The sequence below is a fragment of the Lepeophtheirus salmonis genome, chromosome 4, assembly GCF_016086655.4.
Source record: "Lepeophtheirus salmonis chromosome 4, UVic_Lsal_1.4, whole genome shotgun sequence".
NCBI lineage: Eukaryota > Metazoa > Arthropoda > Copepoda > Siphonostomatoida > Caligidae > Lepeophtheirus > Lepeophtheirus salmonis.
In genome coordinates this window covers 37,982,888-37,991,648 of record NC_052134.2, presented here as the reverse complement: position 1 = coordinate 37,991,648, position 8,761 = coordinate 37,982,888, and the positions used below count along the sequence as shown (strand labels likewise).

At 30.7% G+C, this 8,761-nt stretch overlaps 1 long non-coding RNA gene across 1 annotated transcript; it reads left to right on the top strand.

Annotated features, from left to right (window-relative positions):
* The first annotated feature begins 6,991 nt into the window (after positions 1 to 6,991).
* On the top strand, positions 6,992 to 8,019 carry LOC121116733 (uncharacterized). The gene is made up of 3 exons (XR_005863930.2): positions 6,992 to 7,352; positions 7,423 to 7,539; positions 7,596 to 8,019. It is a non-coding gene; the product is annotated as an uncharacterized lncRNA (long non-coding RNA).
* Positions 8,020 to 8,761: the final 742 nt, after the last annotated feature.

Below are 8,761 nucleotides of genomic sequence, written 5' to 3'. Positions count from 1 at the left end.
GAAGTTGAATACGAGAGTATGTTTCTTTTGATGATACGCAAGAAAACACGTTAAAAGTTTTGATTAAGTGGATTGGTATAGTTTTGAGGGTTCTAGGAAAATTGGACGCAAAACATTTTCCCGAAAAAGGCTGCTCAAAATATTTTTTTCTTTTCTGAAATAAGAGTCAAATTTTAATTAAGAAAAGAAAGAAAAATGCCCTGCACGAGGGTCTTCGCCACAAGCCCCCTCGCCATAAAACCCCCCTGGTGGCCTACAACTCCCCTAGATCATCGATATTACTCCTTCAAATGACTTAGTCTCACTCACAAAATAATTTACAAGCAATGTTCAATAAAGTTATTTCTCTTTTTTAACTTAAAAAAAGTGAATAAATTAATTAGTTGAAATAAAAATTAGTAACTGAATGTCTGTAAATTTGGAAGAAGAAAAAAGAACGAGTCAAAATGGGAAATATTAATTTTAATAATATATTGTATGCATGCATCACATATTGCATAAAAAGCTCATTATAATGAAGCATTTGGTATGGTCCATATGATTGCATATTAAATGAAAGAATGGAGCTGCAAGCAAGCAAAGGCTCAACAGACTACAACCGGCAATATATATTAGTAGTACCAAAATGCTTCATTGATTCTTTTTTTAATTTCAAATAATGAAAACATTTTCTCTGCAATATATCAAATTAATTATGTTTAATGAGAAGATCCCTTGATTTAATATAAAAGGGATGTTGAAGGAAAAAGAGTTCAATTGAATTAGGCCTTGTATCTAAATACACATTGTTTAGTTGTTTCGAAACAAAACCCATATGCACAATCCATGATTAATCTCCTACTCCATGGACTACCGACGAGAGTCCCCCTCCTCGTCCTGTTACCCCCTAGGATTTCACAATGAATAGCAATTCTACAAACATATATATATTTTATGATATTTATCAAATGATGTTTCTCTTAAGAAATAATGTATCTTTTTATTTCTAGAATAACCTTTATTTGGAATATGGTCAATCATTTTTTTTTTTAGTTTTATAGTCTTTTTATATTCACATTTGTACTAAATCCAGCACGTGAATTTTTAGAAGATATATAGGCTTGCAGTTTCTCAAGTGAGAAGATATCACATGTCTAAGTTTGACATATTTTTTAATTATAATTTTTTTAAAGTGTAATTCCTGAAGGTTTATATAATCAATTATATAAATAAATCATTTATTAATTTCTTTTCTTTCATTATAAGTTTGAGTTAAAGAAAGTATATAACTATTGTATTTAAGACCATAGTTATCCACGAGGCCCACCATGGTAAATACCATGTATACAAAATCAGGCCTAGGTATATTTAAAAAAAAAAGAGGGATAATAAATAACGAAGCGTTTACAAAAGATCAACCATATAAATCTATTATTTTTTTACGTAATTTCATAGTCTAGTAAAATGTAAATAAAAAGGATAATTTTAATCGAATAAATATTTGTTTTCCAACTTGGATCCAACAAATAATTCAGACACTGTATGTACTGAATTTATATAGGCACATATTACAATTAAATTACTAAATTACATGTCTCCCAGAAAAGTTGACTAGTTTCAGTGTTATAACTAATATATATATTGCCTATATCATGTCTGAGAATTAAAACAAAAAATGTTCAATCTTACTTTTTAGTGACAACTCTGAACTACACAGGTTTCCATCGGTCTTTCCTTGGAAAAATGAAATACGTTGACTCATGAAGAAAGGCTTCCTGGTTTTCATTCGTACAATTCCGATGGCGATCCTTAAAAATGGGTGCAATGGAATGGATACAAATCTTTTTTGATCTTCGATAGTGGAATTATCTCACAATTTTTCAACACATGATAATTAATGATGATAACCACGCACTTCTAAACGCACTCAATCAAACAATATAATAAACCATAAAAAAACAGCAATAGACAAAAATTAGTAATGAAAATCGTGTGTATAATGAGCATATTAAAAAAAAGAAACTAAAAGCCAACATGGGAACCCTGACAATTTGAAGATTGTTTTGGAGGAGATCAGCTACAATCTGCTGTGGCAATAGAAGAGGGGAGAAGGAAATAAACAAGGATATTGGCAAGAATTAATCCTATATCGATCCCCGATTATACTATGATTCCAAGAGGGACTTACAATTATAACTCCACAATAACTCATTGAGGTTACTCTCCGTCTTTTATGAGCACGCAGGACTGTTCAATAAGGTTTTAAATGTAATAAAATCTATTGAGGAGAGGAAGTTCACTACTCAAGAATTAAATAATAATGATAACTGCTAAGGAAAAGAAAATTCATTTGGCAGATTACCGATTTAAAAAAAAGGGCCGGTTAAAAAATTTATATCAATAACAATAATGCCTAACTTCGTAGAAATGAAAAGAAACTGCACAGTCCTCATTTTAGATATTCTTGTCCCAATTAGCCTTATCACTCTGACAGGTTGTTAACCTCTGTTTTTAACGAATATAATATGAATAATGAAATAAGGCAATGTGACGTAATTATGTATATATTGAGCACACTCCTTTTGTCAGATGAAGTAATTTGCTCAGTCTTGAGCAAATATTGTTTCCTCTAAATATGTTTTATTTCTCTAGATGTAAAATGTCCCTTTCAAAATAAAAACTTTTTATATAAAACATTTTCTCATTCGATATCTTTCAAAAAGGTAAGTTTTAAGTCTACATAGAATAAGTTCAAATATAATGCGTTTTATTGTGTAAACACATTAACATGATTGTATTGTATGCATGCTTTTTGTGGGGAGGGGGAATCAAGATAACTTTCACTTTTTTATTTGTATCCACAAATAGTTTTGCGTTAATAGTGGGATATTCCGGAAGTTTTCTTTTATTCCCTAATGATCAATTATGAACTTTAGTTTTCCTTTCTTATTTTCGGTCTTCCATCCTTTCACTATACGTTATTCGTAGTCGTGTAAGGAAGCCTCCGCAAGAATGTACAGCTACAGGCTCTCTAAACGTAGAAAAGTCTGACATTGTATAGGAGTGGAGAACGCCGGATCTGTTTTAGGAGGTTACCGGGATCATTTTCCCCGGTTTCGCACTTGATATCGAAAATGGGGCACATTAAAGGGATGTACCGTCATTTGAAATAAAATAAGATATGTATTTCCTCTTAAAAGGTTCATAAAACTTTTTTATTATTTAAATAAACATAAAAAAGATCCCTGCATTTAATGAGGTTTCGAAATTTATTTTCTAAACAAAAACAAAACTCAAAAAAAGGGTATCGATTTTTCCCCCAATCTCCCGCTCATAGTAAAGGCACCCCTTGGAAAGAGGTAGACATTACAGAAAAGGCTTGTGCAACCTGCTGAATTGTAAAAAAGAATTACTCCTCTGGCTTATATTTAAGTAAAAGATATCATTAATATTTCTTGGTTACGGGCTCGAATATCAGCTTCAGACTATCATCTTACACTCTCGAGTCAAAGTGAACATCATTGAATATACATTTTTGTACAATAAATATTAATTTGAAATATTATTCAAAATATTATACGATAAGCTAATAATATAATCAAAAATAACCATACCGGCGCCTCTCCATTATTGATAACACATTCAACATAGGAAAGCATACTAAAGTCATTGTAAATTGGAACAAAGCTTTACTAGATTATAGAAGTTTTTCAATTTGACGTTACAGATTATTCCATAGTCTGAAGGGACACTATTTCGGAGGAATAAAGTTAATATATTTATGAAATAAAATGAACAATTTTTTTAAAATGATAAAGAAACTTTATAAAATGGCTTTAAAGAAAAAAAAGACAAATTAAGTGTTATTCTGAACGCAAATTGACGCCAAAGAAAAACAGTTACATTTGAATGATAAAAAATAAATAGGTAGTGATTTTTTTTTTTTTTTTGTTATTTTTGGCTATTTTTAAGGTTCAAAGCTGTTTTAAGCCCTCGGTGTTGAAGGTAGGGACAAATATATTAATATATTTTAAAGCCGAACGTTAAAAAATTATATACCTATTTTTAAAATTTATGCATCATACTTATAACTCAAGTCCTTTGTTTAAATTGTAAAATATATACTTTTTATTCAGTGGCTTATAACTTCAAGACGAATAGATTCAAAAAGTTTAAAAGTATTGCATTGGATAGCTAATAGTATTAACTTTTATTTTTTTAAAAGAGCCTCTCTAGAAACGATCTATACTGTTGTCAATTTGAGATAAGGGCACGACAATATTCAAAGAAAAAAACTCATTTTGAATTGATCTCATAATAAAAGTGCAAAAGTATTCGTATGCCCCAGGTAGAAGGAATATAAAAAAAGACAGAGAAGAAGAAAAGAGAGAGAAAAATAAAAAGGATTTGCTTGGGGAGTCCTCTGAATGTCCGTCTTTTGGAATTCCTCACTCACTCCGGATATGCTACGCTTCATTTTGCGTCCATGAAGCTTGAAATAATTTATTTATACAGTTTGAGACATGAGGCTTAATGTTATAACAAATTGTATTATATATATATTTTCTTTTCTCCTCTCTTTGTTTCTATCTCTTTTCTTCTTATAGATCTCATAGCCCACGAGTCTATGAGAGAAAAAATAAGGGCCTATTTGGAATCAGGGGATCCAACTGTACTAAGTTGAGCATGTGCTATTCTTGTGCATAAAAAAAGTGTGATTTTGTTGGATAGTGTTATGGATCAGAAAAGTGTCATAATTGGAGAAAAATATATTATCTTTGCAAATGTAATTGGAGCTCATTGTCTACACCAGTCTTTCCAAAACTTTTTCTAACTGACGCCTTCTTGGCTACAATATATATACTTCTAGCACCCCCCAAACACATATAAGTTTATCCTCCAAAATGAAAATAATGGGATTGGTGTAGGGATAGTAATATTAGTTCCTCCATATCAGGTTTAAACTTACTAAAAAAAAGACGTATATACCCACGCTTGGTAATTCTAAGCTTGTTCATTTGATTGAATAAAAGAAAGTCAATTACACTTAAGGCCCGTTCTACCAAATATGATGTTGGAAAAGTAATAAAATATATTTGCACCTTATTTCATAATACTGGATAGATGTCTTTTTTTTTTGTAGCCAAAATCTTGGTATGATATTTTGAACTTTGGACTGAGCTCAATGTAGTTCATGAGTACATTGTATAAGTTTGCCACACGTCATATTTTGTATTTCTATCTTGAAGTTGGAGACAATGACAATGCGTAGTTCAAAAACTTATATATGTGCTTGGGGGGGGGGGCAAGAAGTTTATATTGAAGCCAAGAGGGCGCCCACTTGAAAAAGTTGGAGTAGAATATAGTTCAAAAGAAGTATGTAAATCAGACAGTTCATAATTGTGTCGTCTAGAACTATAAAAAAGGGTGTAGGATGAGTTGATATCTTGGATGCAATATCAGCTGTGTATGAAGGGATAATTATATGAAGGAAAGAGCGTTGGCCTATATTTAACTGGTCAGTAGTGCTCCTGATGCTCAAACCTTGCGATCCATGAGAGTTAAAAGAAATTTATATCTCCCTTATTTAGAATTCCTTGGTCATTTAATATAATAGACGCTAATCAATCATGAGTAGAGAAACAAAGACCCAGTACCCCTATATTTTTGAGAGGAACAGCCAGGGAAAGTTGACAAAAGGCAACTATGGTATCCGTTTTATCAAGTTTATTTCTAAGCTAAGACGTTGCAAATGTCCAATGCGTAAGGAAAATGCAAAATTTGAGTGTCACAGATCCAATATTGGGCTGTATCTATAATGCTTTTATGATTGTCTCAAATAAAAATAATGTATCATAAATATTTCTTTTGTTTGTGAAATTTTATTTGTGTAAATACAAAGTCTACCTTTCTGTATATATTTATTTAATTTTCCATTTTACAATAACAATGATTTTTCCAAATTATTACCTATTCTTTTTATTTCGTACATTATATTTGAAAGTATGAGAAATGAATAATATGATTATTACAGTTACGTCTCCAATAAAATTTGTTTAGTTTGAAAAAGTGAGATCTCCTCTAGAGAAAAGAAACACACACACAGGGTACGAGAGAACAAACCTCAGGCCTTGGAACTCAATTACACTTCACTTGTAACATTCGGAGGGAGGGGGGGGAGGGGGGAGGGGAGAAGAGGAGGCAAAGAGAAGTCGGGGGGGGGAGATGGAATTAATCAATTAAAGAAACATATTAAAAAAATTATTTCTTATAATTATTACGCTGACCCGTTCCGGGCATGATTTTTTCCGCTTTCCCATATTCGTGGACATCTTTGATACGAAAATGAATTTTGTTGAAGTCTTGTCTAACAACTTTGAGCTTGTTGTACTGCGTTTCGTCCTTGTTTTCACTCATTTTCCACTTTTCACTAACAATACAATTGTAAAAAAAGCCACTGGAGGCTATACTATTCTATGGACCTATACCTATTCTTATATGTATACACTACTGATACTATTGGAGCCCCATGGGTATTTTTAAATTTAAAAAAAAAATATAAATCTCTCATTTGAATAGATAATCTTTTCCGCCGAGTTATTTCCAACCCTAAAAAATTATGACTTTTAATGGGTTAATAACCAAAGTCAATTGAAATTATAGTTATTGCTGGTTTTAATTAATTATGTATTAGAAATGGAGGGCGAGGGGGCCTCATTGATAGGGATGTAAAATTGTTGAGCATATTAGTATTAATTTGTAACCTGCAAGATATACATAAGTTGTGTTATAGATTTTTTCCCTCTACTTTAAAAATTACAACGTATTAGCAAACAAGGAGCATTAAAGTTATAATCAGATATGAATATTACATGTTCCCAAAAGGGGGAGCGTGTTTTTGCAGTTGGTAATCCTTATAATACTAGGAGCTGTCATCATTATTTTTTCATTCTTGAGCAGAAAACATATTAAAATTCATGATCATTAATCATTTTTAAATAAGTAAACTGTAACCAAGGTTAATATTAATACACTTGCCTATAAATACGAACTACGTATTGATTATTTTCATAAATTCTAGAAACGTGTAAAGTTACTTCTTGATGAAGTTTGAGATAAATTCTTGACTTGAGATATGGTCTTGTAAGTACAATAATTCACTACGTTCCTTGTGTTTGATTAATAAAGTTGTATACTATAATCATCAAAATGTATTTTTCAAAAAAATTAAATATCTGGATAACTGATAATGGTGATAAAAATATATGGAGTTACGACAAGGATTCTAGATTTTTGGATTGTCGTCTTTGTAATTTTGGAACTAAAGTCAAGAATAAGTTCAAAGAGGAGCAACACAGTAAACCCAAACTCACGTAAGAAATTCGGAACTATATACAAATCATATAATTAATTCCAATTCTGAACATTCCAATTTTACTACAGATATAACCAAAATAATCTCCTAATAATATATATTTGACATTTCAACTTTTTCAAATAGTATAGAATTAAAGCTTAAGGAAAAACAAAAAATCCATTGCTGAAGGTTATCAGATTAGGGTATTTGTGAGAACCTTAATTTGAAGTATTGTATTAAGATGATTATTACATTTCAGATTTAGTGTTTCTGAAATCTTCATCTAAAATAAAGGACACAGTGACTGGACAATTTAATTGCTTGCTCGAACTTCATAAGATTATTAAGAGACTTACAATGACTTTGCTTCATCAATATTTCAAGAAAGTTAGATGCCAATTCAGAATTCAAGAAATATGAGAAATATGGATACCTTTTATAAACGATCGGAACAACGGGATAGAGACAATTAAATGAAGCGTATTGTTGTTTTAAAAACGTTAATTTTATATTAATTCAACTATAAACTTACCATTTACATAGTCTATTCTAAATAGTCTCAAATTATTTTATTTTAAACCACAAAACCTAACCAAATAAGGAAATTTGTATTTAATATGGTGATTACTTTGTATACTTTCATAATACAATTTTTAAAAACTGAAATATATTGTTAAAATTTATTGTTGGTTGTGTTTGATAATTATTGTATAATAAAGTTTTTTTTAATAATTTAATTTGTAATATTATCATATAAAGTAATCAACTACTTTCAAAGCTCTTCATTTTTACTAGGAAATCGATGAAAAGAAGCTTCTTATGCCCTTACATATTTTCAAGCAACTTTTCCACTTTTACAAGATAAACATTTTCATATAGATGCCATTTCTCCTGCAATATTCTACTCCATATCCTTAATTATCCAAATTTTGTTAAGTTTATGGAAGTTTACACTGGAAAAGTAATTCCCTCTCGATTCTCAATCACCAAGTCAATGGAGTTTCAAAGTAAAGTAGTGTTAACTAAGATTTTAAAAAAAACTTGAGGGGGAGGATATATTTCTTGCATTGGACTAAACTACTGACACTCGACAGCGATCCATGGACTGCAGTGTTGGTTGGTCATTTAGATGGTTATTTTTTTGGTCGCCCTTATCTCATTAATTTGGAAAATGTTACCAAATCCAACAATAAAACTATTACAATTGTTGCTATAAAAAGTATCAGCAAAGTTCTTGGCTCAGATTATTCATAAATTATGAATAATAATGATGAAATCTCAAGCGTGATTCTTAAACGAGTTAGGGGTAAGGGAGGGAGTATATTAATTTCAAAAATCATAATGACTCCTCAGTCGTAAAGAGGCCATGAAGGTTGTCGGAGTTGAGGGTGAGCTACTGAAGACTTGTTTTTCTTAATATACTCA